The sequence below is a fragment of the Symphalangus syndactylus genome, chromosome 7 (genome assembly GCF_028878055.3).
Source record: "Symphalangus syndactylus isolate Jambi chromosome 7, NHGRI_mSymSyn1-v2.1_pri, whole genome shotgun sequence".
Classification (NCBI taxonomy): Eukaryota; Metazoa; Chordata; class Mammalia; order Primates; family Hylobatidae; genus Symphalangus; species Symphalangus syndactylus.
The window spans coordinates 17,145,670-17,161,831 of record NC_072429.2 but is presented as its reverse complement, the minus strand read 5'-3'; the positions used below and the strand labels follow the sequence as shown (position 1 = coordinate 17,161,831).

General features: G+C 38.6%; 1 long non-coding RNA gene across 1 annotated transcript in view; it reads right to left on the bottom strand.

Annotated features, from left to right (window-relative positions):
- Positions 1-16,162, bottom strand: part of LOC129486036 (uncharacterized) — a 160,686-nt gene that overhangs the window by 139,756 nt on the left and 4,768 nt on the right. The window contains exon 2 of the long non-coding RNA XR_008658830.2: positions 15,740-15,804. This is a non-coding gene — a long non-coding RNA (uncharacterized lncRNA). The remainder of the gene's footprint in view (positions 1-15,739; positions 15,805-16,162) is intronic.

Below are 16,162 nucleotides of genomic sequence, written 5' to 3'. Positions count from 1 at the left end.
GCTCACCGACCAATTCATATGCATGCATAGAGCACAGGATCAATTGCAGGTTGTGAAAATATCTGTATAACATATTACTCAGTGAAATGTGAAAAATCTATAAAATTCTGGTACAATTTAAATATATATCTTTTTCTCAGTAACGAAGACCACTGGCCACTCAGACAAAAACAAATTAACCTGAGCTGTATCTGCACATAAACACACACACATACATGCACATGCACAAATATGAATTTGTGACTGAGGCATGTGCCAGTTCTAATCGCTCCCACATTTTTTTACATATTTATATTGTAACTCTTTGGACTAAGGCGCACAAGTGCTTGGCTGACATACCAGTGAAAATGAAGAGAGGTAATCTATCATCCCTCCCACCCTTAAAAGACAACATAGTCACCTAAGTAGCCAAAGTTGTCACAGAGAATATCATGATCATCTTTTGTGCATTCCACAAACATTTATGGAACTTCTAGTCTGGGGCCTGACATCTTCACTCACAATGCTACAGCAAGCAAGACAAAGTGGGTCCTGCTACCTCTCAAGTGCTAGAGGGGAGAGAGACAATGAACAAAGAACAGAATTGATAAAACACCAGATGGTGGTAAAAGCCAAGAAGAAACTAAAATGGAGTGATGTCATAGAGCGACCGTGGGACTGCATCAGATTGAGAGATCAGGAAATGTGCCACTGAAGGTTACTTATGAGCTGAGACCTGAATCACGAGTGTGTAGGATGTAGCTCTATGGTCTAATCTTTCAGTTCATTTTATGATGTGGCTCCTTCATACACATTTAAATGAAGTGAATTAGAATACACACCTGGTGGATAGGGTTCTATATTATACCTTCAGCTACCTCCCACTTCCTTTTTAAGCTTCATTCTAAAATGACATTTTAGAAACGTAAGTGGCAAAGCTAGACCCGTTAGCTATAAGTGATATAGAAATCCCAAAAAGATGTTCCAGCAGGGATTGAGCTGGCCTTTTAGACAAAAATAATGAGGTCATTGCTTTGTCGACTGCCATCGACTTGCATATCTCAGCCTCTATCAGTGACCAAAATCATCCAACAAAATGACTCCTTAAGTGCTTATGATGAAGAACAGCTACCAGAACACCCAGGCAAGCATTCTTACACTCATATCTTCTGTGAATCCATCAGCCAGCAGTTCCCATGCTCAGGGTAAGGAGCAGACATATTTCTTGTCAGTAAGTTTATCTATTGAGATGCTGTAGAATGTTCTTATCTATCATCTTGTACATCGTATACCATAACTCTTATGGCTTATGACTTGTAGACAACACAAATAGCCACCTGAAGGTGTCCTCATGCAAAATTCTGCTGTTGAGAAAATAACCACTAGTCTTATAACCCTGTGGCAATCCTTTATTCTCCCTAAATACTAATGCATGTCAAAAAAAGTTAAACAGATGAACTCTAAATTTGAATTTTAGTCTTCCAGATTTCCTAAAAATGATTCAAACAATATTTCCTTGCAAGGGAAGATATAAAACATTTGCTTGAATTCAAGAAATAATAATATCTGAACATTTTGAGCCTGTATCCATTGGGAATATGCATGGCTGCAAGTAATGAAAAAGTAAACAGTGGCTTCAACAAATAAGGCTTTCTTTTTCTCTCATAACAAGAAGCCTGGAGGTAGACTTCAGCTGGCTTTTGCTCAGCAGCATCACAATGTTAGGGTCAGCATATCCCTTGATCTTTCCCTTATCTTGTCACCTCAAGTTCACAAACTGGCTGCCACAACTGCAAAAATCATATCCTCATGACTGACTGAAGAGCTGGAAGATTAGTAGAGGCAGGAGGAGTGCCATCCAGGTTTATCTTTCTATTTCGGGAAAAAAAGAATTTTATAGAAGCTCCTGCAGCAGCTAATTCCTTTGGTTTCATGTGTCACATGACCAACTCTAGGTCCAAAGTGCCAATGACTTTGCTTCTCCAGCCTGAATTGTGGAAATCACAGTCTTTTCTATGGTTTTTGGGTCAGCCAAGCAACCATGTCTACCAAAATAATTTCTGTATTATATCTTCATATCCCTACACCTCTCCTTAATTACAACTCCCAGGATAGTTATCTATGGTTTGACTAAAATATGGACATAGAGCCAACATTAAACTATTGAGTAACTGAGATTTTTGAAGGCACTGGCTTATAGGAAATGTTAGCAGGAAAAACCAGTACCAATTGAGTCAAACAGGAAAGACTGCCTCAATGTTTGCCAAAATACATTAAGGCTAGCAGTTGGCTGATTTTAAAAAAATATATTTTCTAATTGTAAAAGGAACATAAGCTTATTTAACAAGAATTTTTGATTGTAGGGAATCATAAAAAGAAAGTGAAAGTCATCTAAAAGTAACTCTCTACATATTTGGTATAGTCCCTTCAAAACATTTTTTGTAAGTGTTCTACATATTTTCTTCCTTTCTCCACTCTGTTCTTTCTGTAACTATGCTAAGTTCTTCTGAAATCTGCTTTCATCTACCGAATATATCCTCGTTCCCTCTGCATATGGTTGCTGTGTTATACCCCATTATGAAGTATCATTGTTAAGAACACAGATCGCCCCAGACCGTCTGGGTGTCACCCCCAACATGACCACTTATCGGCTGCATAACTTCTTTGTGGTTCAATTTTGTCATATTTAAGATGAGATAATAATACTATCTATGTACAGGATTGTTGTGAAAATTAAGCTAGTTAATCCCTGTAAGGCACTTAGTAGAGTGACAGGCAAATAATAGTGCTCTATAAATGTCAGCCAGTTTTATTGTATGGAAATATGTCAACTAATTTTATTAATCCTGAATTGGTAGATATTCAAATTATCTTAAAATATTTGATTTAATAAATGGCCCATCCATTAATATCCTTGAAAATACATCTTGTCAAATAATGTCCTAAGGATACATTCCCTCAAATATACTTGCTGGGCCAAAGGATATCCACACTTTAAATATTGACACTTATTTTCAAGCTGCTCTTTAGAAAGCTTGTTCAAAGCAATGTAGGAAGTGACTGTTTTTGGGTAAAGGAAGGTCTGTTTTCCCATTCTAGACATTAATTTTTGCCAAACCAGCAGTGAGAATTCTCATTACTCTTTTAATTCACGTTTCTTTAATATGTAAAAAGGTTTAACATTTTCTAAGTGTTTTTTAATCATTTATATATATATTGAGATGGAGTGTGATTCTTGTTGCCCAGGCTGGAGTGCAATGGCGCGGTCTCAGCTCACTGCAACCTCCGCCTCCCAGGGTCAAGTGATTCTCCTGCCTCAGCCTCCCGAGTAGGTGGGATTACAGGCATGCACCACCACGCCTGGCTATTTTTTTTGTATTTTTAGTAGAGACGGGGTTTCACCATGTTGGCCAGGCTGGTCTCGAACTCCTGACCTCAGGTGATCCACCCGCCTCAACTTCCCAAAGCGCTAGGATTACACGCGTGAGCCACTGCACCCAGCCAATCAGTCATATTTTTAATGAATCATTTGATTGTGTCCTTAGAGGCTTAATGGACTTTTTGTTGTAGGGGTCAGGTGACCTATATGCCCTTTAAATTAAAGAGTCCAACAGCAAAAGGGAGTCTGACAATATTTCAAACATTTATTTTTGCATTCTCAATGACTGCTACCAAATTTTTCTCAGTTTGAAAGAACTAGCTGGTTAAGAGGAATTTTCAGTCTTTGTGAGATGTGCATCTGTTTAGAAAAATCTATGAAAAGGAAACAGTAAAAAGATGTGGGGAAAAAAAACAGAAGAAAGCTATTTTAAATGAGAATGAGTTACTGAGTTATCTATTTGATTATTTTTTATTTTGATTATATTCGACTTATTATTTTGACATGCCCTGAGTTGGCAAGGAGAAAAAATGAGACTACTGTTTTGCTAAGTATTCCTGGTACGCATCTTTGTGGGGGTATGAATCACATAAGGCAACTTTTCAACTTTCCTAGGACCACTTGCCTCAGCATCACTCGAAGAGCTTAAATATCCAATTCTGGAATTTAATCCTCCAGACACTAAAGATGAGAGTCTTTAAAGATATATACCAGATAGCTTCATCTTGTAAAGGCCCTTTCTAGGAGATTCTTACATGCACCAATTTTGAAAAAAAAAAAACTTTGGAAAATACCCATTTAGCAACTTCAGTTCATTCAATTGTTCATCCATTTGTTCAAAGAGTAATTAAAATAATTACTGAGCACCTACAATGTGCCAGCCACTGTTCTGAAGATGGAACAGTGAATTAAGCCCATGGTCTAATAGGGCTTACATTATAATGGAGGAAGTCAAACAACAACAGCGAAAAACATGCATTGTTATGCAAGGTGGTAAGTATTATTACAAAGAGTAAAGCAAAGTAAAAGGAAAGACAGTGATGTGGGGTGGGTACTTCTGTAGGTTTATTAATAATCTATAACTTTCATTTGTCTCTTTTTTTGAACAATAAAGTTACTTTAACATCAATCTTAGAGGCATTCCAACTTCTCAGTTCACCTGAGTTTGGGGCTTCCTCTCTCGTCCTCAACATATTCTTGCTTCCTTCCACCCTCACCTATTCCTGGGGACCTCTGGCCCTATGGGGTATTAGCAAGGGATAGACTCAGTGGCCAAAGGGCTAGCCTTCTCCATCAACAGGACCATGAACAAACTAATGTGTGGTAAATAAAGAGCCTAGACAGCAATCAAGCAGTCATAAAATATGAACCAAGGCAATATTTACAGCCTACCTATGCCCAATAAATTATCAACTGAAATCTTCAAGAAGCACACAGGCCAAGACGTGGTGGAAGCATCCAGCACATCGGACAGCACCAGTAGCATGGTAAGGTACAGCTGCGGAGGTCGTGCTGGCAGCTGCCAACTAACTTCCTGAGCATTATATTGCTCAATGCTTGGGTTAAATGAAGGTCAAGGGGTGGGAGGTGGAAGAATGAACCCAGAGCTTCAAAAGACCCTGAACCAAATCTGGTTAAACCAAGCACTGGTCAAGGAGCTTTTAGACCCTAAACCTAAAATGCAGCCAGAAACCCATACCAACAGTTACTCCTCTTTCAGAAGTAGCTGCAACAGCAACAGCAATGGAAATAAATATCTGGCAAACAGATTATATGGCAGTTAGAGTTGACTATGCAGTTTTGGGTATACAAGTAGAGGTCTGCTCAAGTAAGACCAGAGTTTATTCTCCTCCTTCTCCTTCCCTTTCCTCCCCTCCTCCTCCCACTCCCACTCCCCCTCCTCCTCCTCTTCTTCCTTGTTTCTTCTTCTTCCCTCTTTCTTCTTCTCCTCCTCCTCCTTCTTCTTCCTTCTTTCTTCTTCTTTCCTCTTTCTTCTCCTCCTCCTTCTACTTCTTCTTCCATCTCCTTCTTCCTCTTGTTCTTGTGCTTCTTTCTTCATCCTCCTCCCTCTCTTCTTCTCCTTCTTTTTTTAAGAGAAGGTCTTGCTCTGTGGCCCAGACTGGAGTACATGGAGTACAGTGCCACAATCATAGCTCACTGCAGCCTTGAACTCCTGGACCCAAGCAATCCTCCTGCCTCAGCCTCCTAAGTAGCCAGGACTACAGGCATGCACCACCACACCCAGCCAATTAAAAAATTTTCTTTTAAGAAAAGGGGTCTTGCTATGTTGCCCAGGCTGGTCTTGAACTCCTGGGCTCAAGTGATCCTCCCACCTCAGCCTCCCAAGTAGCTGGGATTATAGGCTTGAGCCACAGCACCCAGTAGAGTTTCTTAACTGGTATCCAGGCACTGGCTGGTCCACAAACCCTATGATATAAGCAAGCTTCTCTCTCACTCTCTCTCTCTCTCACACACACACACACGCACAAGTGCACACACACACATTATCTATAGATAGAGATCTGTGTGTGTGTGTGTGTGTGTGTGTGTGTAGCAAGGGGGCTGTGTACATGTACGTTATTTTTTCTGGGAAGAATTTTTATAGATTTCATCAGATTCTCAAAGGAGACTGTAACCCAGTAAAGCTTAGGAACTATCATCTTAGACCAAGGATCAGTATCCTTTAGAACTTGAGCTGGAATATATAATTCAGCCACAGAAGGCTCTTGGTTAAAATGAATGTCATGGAATACTACTTCCACACAAACCCCAGCTACTGACACTCACCCTCAGGGTTATAAAATGTCTCATGCCTTGTGAGTTCAGTCCTTTGGACAGGAAGCTAAAAGTTTCGTGTTTGCTATATATGAAGATCCGTTTTAGGGATTTTAAAAAAACACATTACTATGTGAGGTAGCTGTCAGTGCACGGTAAACTACTCAAAACTTAGTGGTGTTATTTACTTATGAATTGGTAATGTCAGCAACATGGATTAGGTTCAGCTAGACAATTCTTTTGCCTAGGAATTACAAGGCATGGGTTTAGAATCCCACATTATTTTTGCCACATTCATTAGTCAAGGTGCATTATAAGGCCAACCCAGATTCAAAGGGGTTGAGAAACAGACTACTTCCTCATGGGATGAGCTGCAAAGTCACACTGCAAAGGGGCTGCCCATGGAAGAATCACTGTGGTCATCTTGAAAACAATCTTCCACACCTACATGCTGAAGAATTCATAGTTAAAATAATATGTTACCTGTGATTTGCTTGAAAACATCCCAGAAACAAAAACTGATGGGAAAATAATTGAAAGAAAAATGGCAAAAAGTGATCATTGTTGAAGCTTGATGATGGGCACATGAGGGTTATTTACATTAGTCTTTTTACTTTTCCATGCATTTGTAATTTTTTAAATTAAAAGGTTAAAATTAAATTAACAAAACACATGCTCTCTATGAATCCTTATAACAATTATCTTTTCCCCTTTTACATGTGTGGACAGTGACTGGGGCAGTCATGTGACTGGTCATTGCTAAGGTCACTCATAGAACAATAGCTAATATTTACTGAAGACATATAATGCACCAGCACCTTCCCAACATTGTACATCATATCTCATTTAGTCCTCACAATACTATGCATCAGGTGGTATTACTGTCTCCATTCCTAAGGTAAGAAACACCAGAAAGCTGCCCAAGTTTACAAAATAAGTAGCAAAAGCCTGATTTGGATCCAAGAAATGTGGCTTCAAAGCTTCCACCCTATGAAGAGGCAAAGCTGAGATTAGAATCAAGCTCTGTATGGCTCCAGCAGCAGGACCTCTCACTCCACGGTGCTAGGCTGGGACTTTCAGAGCCAGTGATTCCCACATCATTTTCCTTTGCTATACTGCCTGTCTGAATTTCCCTTCCCAAATCTGCACATTGCACATTAACACCACACATTCAATAGGGATCTGACTAAGTGGCACAGCCCACTTCCCATAGGTGGAACACCTCTATTTTCTTCTATTAAATATAGCATATATTTGTAAGTGCTTTATAAACTGCAAGGTAATTTGAAAGTTTCACTTGTTCTACAAATTAAGTAGCATTTTAAATGAACTAGCTGAAAAATTATTTTTAAGACTCTCCAAAGAAGTTAAATCTTGTGGTAAAGCTCTCCTTTGGAATTGTCCTTACCAACATCTGCAAGTGTAAGGGCGTTTTCATTCAGGGTGAGAATTGTAGGTAAGAATTATCATTGCAGGAGAAAATCAAGAAGACTCATGAAGTGGGAGTTTGGGCTATCAAAGTTTGTTTCCAGGAATGACCTAAGAAGAACCAATTGAGAGCAGCTTGGGATTTTTCAATTACTCTTCTTTCAGAGTGAAGATACTATGTGCTACTCCTAAATGCTCTCCTGTCTATGTGTTAGAGCCTCAGCCACTCCAGCCTGAGGCTGTAGCTTGTCACTCCCTACTCTGAGGAAGTAAGAGAGACAATGTACCAAAATACTTGGCAGGAAAATCAGGTTGGAGGGATTTCACTCCCATGTTATACGAAATAGCACTAGGCATTGCCTGAAAGGATCCTTTGTCCAACTCCATCAGCAGCAACACCACATCCCAACTGCAACAGAGAGGTCTATAGATGCAGAGTTGAAGTGTGTGTGTGTGTGTGTGTGTGTGTGTGTGTGTGTGTGAATGGATTCATGACTTATTTAGAAACATACCAAAACCTAAAAAGAGAACGTTCGCTCTAAGAGTTAGTTACTGATACAAAGAAATGTGACAGAATATTTTGAGGTTCAGAATAAAAATTGTTCTTCCAGGGTCCCAGGTATCTGTAAGATAGGCTCGTGTTCCTTCCATGATAAAGGGAAAGTAAGTAAAATGGTGTCTTCCACACATACAAGACTTGTCAAGAGTCTTCTCCCAAGCATCCCAGCTGTGCAGAGGACATTAAATGATTGAAGACATTAATTGAGTGATAACATGGAGCTATGCAGTACTTTCCAATGCTTCATCTTTCTAAGAAATCAAAATTAAGGAGCATGAGAAAGTAGAATCAGCTAATTACAAAACAACATTATATAAAAATATAGAAGGAGAGATAGAGAGAGAGAAAGAAGAGAAAAAAGAAGAAGAGAGACAGAGAAGCAACCTTCTTACAGACAAGCTCCTTAATCACTCAGGTTTCAAACTCGGTCAATTACAATCACACATAAAACAGTCAAATATTTAATAAAAACACAGTTGAAACTTGACCTCAAATACTTGTAGATGCATTGTATGTATCAGGCTTCCCAGAAACAGGAGTCATAAAAACACATTATTTATCAAGAAGTATTTTCTCTCCCCATTCAAGTAAACTCTTCCCCTGGAAACCACACAGCTGTCGCCTTTGGGAAAGAGGTTAGATTGCGGGTGCTAACTTTCCTATCTTTAAGTTCCCTCAAACTAGGCAGAGGTAAATCAAAATTTGAATTCTCTTTAGCTTTCAGAATTTCAGAGAAACCAAAAGTCTATATCAGAATATCAGCCAGATACTATGAAGGGATCATAGTTGAGAGACTTGGAACTGCTGGGTTTTTAATTTTAAAGTTGGCACTACTCAGCCTGGAATGCACGCTAGGTCACAGCTCTCAGCACATGCCCCCTTGCAATCACAGCCACCAGACATTTTTCTCTCACTGTGGGAAAGTGTCAAATCGTTTCTCTTTGTGTGTGCATATTTGAGTCACAGGAAATGGTCTTTATATCCCACTCATAGGAATGAATGAAGTGTGAGAACATTTTAATTTCATACAAATGCTTCATGTCTTTATCAGACTGGATTTGCTTTTGTTTCCTTTGCAGAGCTGCTTAAAAATTCCAGTAATTCTAAAAGTGATGCGGATTCATTATGGGAAATGTGTACATACAGATAATAAAAGTAAAGAAGCAGAGGAAGCTATCTAAAGACATGCAAAGACAACTACTGTTAGCATTGCCTGTTGTCTGGAAGCCTTTCTTAAAATATAAATTTTTCATTATTAAGGGTCATCTTCATATTTTCAAGAAAAGTGCCTTTGAAAGAATTTAGTATTTCATCACAATTCTGATACTTATAATTATAGAATTATGACATTATAATTTTCACTGTAAATAATGCTTATTGTAATAAACTATAAAGAACATTGGAAACTAAGAAATAAACCTAAACCAGTATCTATGTAACTACAGGCAATTAAGGGTAATTAAAATATAATTGGCCTTGGTTAAAGTCAAATGAGATATCATTTGGGCCCTAGCTCTGACACTAACCCATAGTGTGATCAAGAATAAATTACTTGGCTGGGCGTGGTGGCTCATGCCTGTAATCCCAGCACTTTGGGAGAACGAGGCAGGTAGATCACTTGAGGTCAGAAGTTCAAGACCAGCCTGGCCAACATTGTGAAACACCGTCTCTACTTAAAATACAAAAATTAGCCAGGTGTGGTGACGGGCACCTGCAATCCCAACTACTCAGGAGGCTGAAGCAGGAGAATCTCTTGAACCCAAGAGGCGGAGGTTGCAGTGACCCGAGATCATACCACTGCACTCCAGCCTGGGTGGCAGAGCAAGACTCAGTCTCAAAAAAAAAAAAAAGAATAAATCACTTTACCTCTATTAAGTTCAGTTTTATCTGCAGAATGAAGTGGCCAGATTTTATTCGTAAGGTCCCTTCTAGCATTAAAGTTGTCTGATATCAGTTGAAGCAGAGTCAATGGTTAAGCACCTCTTTGCTATATTTTACCTATATAGGCAATCACTTCTAAATATTCAAATTACTAATTTTATTTTTCATTTATAGATGAGCTTATCCAGATGATATTTTAATTCTTCATCAGTGAGAACACAAAGAAGTAAACCAACTTAAGAGTTATTATGTTAGTCATAAGTTTATTCATATGCTAAGCAAACTAAATTGAAATGACAAAAATGACTTTTAGAGCTACCACACAGTCAAATTTTTCCTCAAGCAGAGTATCAGATAGTCTATTGCAATGTTAAGAACTTCATTTGTATAAAGGAGAAGAATCCTAGAATCAGGTTGGAGGATATTGGAGTGATAATGTAACTGAATCTTGCCTCATGGCATGGATGGCAAATTCAAATGCATACAGGAATCATACACACAGGTAATATAAATGTCTTCTTATCTGGCCCTTTTGAGAAAAGCCGATGATAAAGTGACAGGCCTTGGTGAACTGGAAAAAGCATACCCAGTATAAGATCCAAGGAACTGGTGGATTGTTGACATGAGGAGTATGGACACAAAATAGCCAAATCTGATTTTTCAAAATACGCTGGAAATCCACAGTGTGTGTGTGTGTCTCTGTGTGTGTGTGTGTGTGTGTGTGTAAATTCCCAAGTTTCTAGCTTTAAATCAAAGATTTTTTTTTTCTTCTGCACTGTGTGTGGGCCAAACAGCACAATGGTGGGCCACTAATTTGCAAACCTACAACTTATACTGAAAAACTGACTTCCATTTTCTGGAAGAAGAGAGACAGAGAAGCAACCTTCTTACAGACAAGCTCCTTAATCATATAGACGTGCAACTGAAACACCAAACAGTGGAAGATCAAACCAATCATTTGTGGAGGGGAAGAGTAAACCTATATTGTAATAAAACAACCACAATATTTATGCCTAAGGAGATAAATTTTGAATATATTTTCTCCAAATAGCTAATGATGATTGGATTGTTTTATCCACAGGCAAATAAACATGCAACTCTTTGCTTTTCAGAGTTGACATCCTACAAATACAAACTAACCATTTTTAAATGAACTTGGTAAAAAGCCTTATTATCAATGTATGTAATTTCCTTGAATTTAGGTTGGGCAATAAAATTATCCCAAAGCCTCTGAACACGTCCCCACCCTCATCCAGCCACAGTGAGAAAGGAGGAACAATGCTAACAAAGATATTCCACTGCTGTGCTAATGCATCCAACACTGCACACTTTTCCCTCCTTCTTGTTCCTATAAAAACATCTGTGCAAAGTGGGCCCAGCTGGCTTGCAAATATGTTCCAAGATGCAAGCCAGTTTCCAGCCCTTTCGTGTCACCCTTTGTCTTGTCTCCCTTCTGCCAGTGTGCATTTCTCTCTTAAGTAGCTAATGCTTAGTGAAAAAAAATCAATGTTAACAGGTTAAAAGTTAATGTGCTTCACCTGCTTCACCTCCATCCATTAGTAAACTTGGACCAGCAAAGGGGGATTTGACATATTACCTGTTTGCCTATCTCCTCCATGGGGGAAATTATGAGGGGTTCTCAAGAGTTATTCATCAAAATATCAGGCTCCAATTTGGTAAAATCATTATAACACCTGCTTTCTGGGAATTATTGTGAAATTTCACTCCTTTTCCCTTTGTAGAGAACCTGCTGTTGGCTAAGAAATACACCCACCCACGACTTTTATTTACAGTTCAAGGTCTATTTGGGATGGTGGGAAGGAAGGCAATTTCAGGAATCAGCTAGTAGTGAACAGTCCTTAGAGACTGAGGCAGAAAAGCATCCAGACTGCTTGGGAAGCCTCCTGAGATTAGGAGGTTCTTACAACACTGCAAAGGACTTCCAAAGTTTCCATTAGTTCAGACTCACTGAGTTATGAGAGCAGTTCCACCTGGAAACTATCTCAATTTCAGCCAAGCCAGCAAACATTTGATATTCAGATAGATTAAGAAGAAATAATAACGTGTAAAAAAAAATGTGAAGAGGGTTGGGGAATATGGGAGCAAGTCTGAGGCACTTGAAATCATCAAAAAAGTTCAAAGTGGCAAAATAGTGATCCCTTGGAGAGTACAGAGCTGGGGTTCCTGGAACCAAAACCCATACTCAAGATTCAGGTCTTCACCTTTAGCCACATCCTAGTTCTTGCACAGTAAACCTCCTCAGTCTACTTGGCTCACTGGGGGATTTTAGAAGTTTTTTAATTCCCAAACTGCTGGCGGCTCTTTATTTACCACCTTCGCAGCAAGAAAGTAAGTGCTAAAAGGCCACAAACCCTGAAGTTTCAAGGGATGGTGCTCGCCTCAACCTGAATTCAGCTGCTGACTTTCCCAAGAATAAGCCATGCTCTCCCACCATTAGTGTTGCCAGATGTAGCAAATAAAATTGCAAGGTGCAAGTTAAATTTGAATTTCAAATAATAGTAAATAATTTTTATTATAATCCCAAATATCACATAGGCATACTTACACTAAAAATATCCATTTAGTTGAAATCCAATTTAACTGGGTATCCTGTATTTTATCAGGTAACCCTGCTATGAACAGATTCAGAAAGATGGTTGGACTTTACAGCCTAGTGCATTGAAGAAGAAAATTCATTCAACAAAGCTAGTGAAGAGGAATTTTTAAAATGTATGAAGCTCTTAACTGCCAGAAAAGTGCCAAAAGATCCACCTTATGTGCCTCTTTATGTGATCGGCTACTCCAGAGATTCTACACCCTGGCTGCACGCTAGAGTCACTAGGGAAAGCTAAATGTTTCTGATGCGTGCACCCTGCCCTAGACCTAATGAATCAGAATGAAATTTTTTAAAGATCCTCCTTGATCCTAAAGAGCAGTCAGGTTAAGATGCACTGAGCTAAAGAGGCAATGAAGAAAAGCTGAAGTGTGGTAGAGAATGTATGATTGTTTCAACTCAAGGTTCCTAAACTTTGCTGCACATTGGATTCACCCAAGGATTTTTGAAAATCACTGACACCTTGCACCCACCCCAGACATTTCGGTTTAATTAGTGCCAGGTACAGCCTGGGCATCAGGATTTGTAAAAGTTCCTCAGGCTTTTCTAATACAGAACAAAGGGTGGAAAACACTGTGTGATCCTAATATACCTCTGTTTCTTAAGAAGAGAGCAGCTATAATTAATTTTGTGGGAGTAGGAATGAAATCTGACCTTCCAACCATATTGAAAAATAAATTAGATGTTAGTTTTTAAACCTATTTTTCCCATGTTGACTTCAAGATTTAAACCTTATTAATGGGATGTTGTTTTCAGGAACTTAACTCTGGCTCTATTTATAGGATGCATATTAATCCCTTTGCCAGGAGTTTTATAGATGGGAGAACGACAGTCACCCAAGACCCTTCTATAACTCCCGGCTTTCAATCATATATAATGATAATGATTATACACCCATGAAACTCAGAGGCCATACTTCATTTGTATATCAAGATTGCACAAACTGATGGAATGACATGAGAAGAGTGTGATGCCAACCTCCAGACTAAGTCAAAGAAAAAGAATAATCTGTGCCTTGCTAATGCAAATGTGGTCATAAGGGATGCTGACCTTTCTTACAAATTGCTAAATGCACACTGATCCCTCCAACATTTGAAAGGTTATTCACCCTCAAGAGATTATTCATCCCTGACTTGACAGAGAATGCAAGAACATTACTTGAGTGCCAAAGCCAATAGATACGAATTTCCAAAGAAGCATGCTTTGTGGGAGGATATGGGCTTTATCCCAGCTGCTTGGGTAATCTGAGAGCCAAAGAAAGATATGACTGTCAGAGAAGACACCTGATGAGTTCCAGAACTTCAGTTTAGGGAAGTATTTCACATGACTAAACAATTTATCAAAAGTGGCCAAATACTGCTAGTAGTGTGTAGTATGTCATGGGTGAGTTGATGGGATTCATTTGTGATGAAGCCAGAGTCCCAGCATCTTGCCAGGCAGTGGAGAGGTAAACAGACCAGAAAAGCAATGATTAATACAAAGAAAGGAACACATCTACTGTCAGGGCCACCTCAACTTTTATCACCATGGTAGGAAGAAAAGGAGATTTTGCTGTTTGTCTAGGGTATTTCAAGTCCACAAAACCTTCTCATTCTTAGTATTTTGAGAAAACTTTGGAAACATAAAATTATTTTTTAAAAACAAACATCTAACATTTCTCGTGACTGTACTTTTGGACTTCCTTACTTGCTCAGCTGATCATTTCATAACTAAAGGACTTTAAAGATTCCGGAAATTTTACAATGTTTTTAATATTTTCTAGTTTGAAATATTAATAGAACATGGGCCAGACTTGTTTTGAAGGATACGCAAAAAATCTGTCTATGACGTGATAAAATATTAGGAAATATATGTTTTAAAGCTTTAAGTTCATCAGGGGTAGCTCTTGCTTTAAGATAACTTAATACGTGAAATTGAGTATTTACACAAAAGTGAACATTTACTTCAGCCAAGGATTCTTTACTTTCCAGGCCTCTTCAATTATTTTACATAGCACGTTCCCAAGTACATTTAAAAATGCTTGAATTACAGATACTACATAAATAAATAAATTCTTGGTGAAAAAAATGGTGGTTCAAGTGAGGAACACCTACATTGTCATAAGTGAATGAAGCAATTAAACTTGCAGAGGGTGTTAAACATCTCAAACTAGTTATTTGCTATACTGGTATACTCAGGAACATTTAATTGATTTCATGTAAACTGATTAATAAATGCTCAGTACTTTTCACTCAGAATTAAGAGTAACAATTCTTCTACAAGTTGCTTTGATCTCTAACAGATATAAAAGAGTTCACAGATTTCCCACTTAAATCAATGAATTTCATTTGATACTAGTGATTTGAGTATGCATTTTTTCATTCATTCATCAAACTTAACTTTAGCCCTTGGCATGTTTCAGGCACTATGGTACTTGCTGGGAGATACAGCTTAGCGAGGGAGGCAAACATAAATTACACAAATTACTACAAGCTATTATAAGTGGCCTGAAGGAGAAGCACAGGGTATTATGAATTGTATATAGGGGACGTGCCCTAGACTAGGGACTCAGAAAAAGAGTCCTGGAGGGAGTGACATTTAAGCTAAGATAGCGCTCTTAAAAATAACAGCTCCCAATTACTGACATTATGCTAAAGGTGCTTTAAAAGTGTTAGAGATGATCTATTAAATAAGATACTTTGATTTTGCCACTTTGTGCATGGGGAAACTGAGACTTAAAAAGAGCAAGTGGCTTGTCAAAGGTAGACACATCTAGGAAGTAACAGAGCCTGCAGTTAAACCCATATGCTGACTCCAGAACATGTATTGTATGCTTAACTATTAGTTATAGGACCTCTCCAGAGAACAGGATGAGACGAGTGAATTAAATAAAGGGAGGAATAGAGTGTTCCAGATGAGAAATAACTATAATCTCAAATGACTAAGAGCGCAGATTATAACAAATATGTGCACTTGGCAAATCTAACTGAAACTAGCAAAGAAACATTTCCCAATAGAATCTAATTTCTGTTACAGAAAGAGGCTTCCTTCAAACAAAATATTTGCAAAGATTGTCACCTAGTGGCAACAGACAGGAGGTGGGTTTTGGGCTGGTATTTCTGAACAGGTGTATCCAGTTGCTTACCTGGGGATGCTGATCATCAATTTCCATGTCTACCGTGTGCACTGGGCAATCCCAAATGGATTTTCCTAGAAATAAAATACATTAACCTAAACATTATGAGATCAGCAACCATTTCTTTCAACTGAATTGAGATACAAACAGAAAAGTACGGTGTCACAGTTTCAAGCCCTCAGAGGCAGAAAAAGACCCCAAGTTTTATCCTATCCCTCTATGACTTGGGCCAAATAAATTTGGGCCAACAGAATGGTGGGCAATCTAAATCATGGCTAATGAATATGTTTTATTGGAGAGTGAAGCTTTAGGTTGCTTTACTGGATAAAGAGCCTCCAAGTAGTTGAGGGACTGTCAAAAAATATAAGGGACATGTAGTGAGTGCTATAAAGGAGGAATCCGTAACAACTACAGTAAAATGGTTGCGAAAGT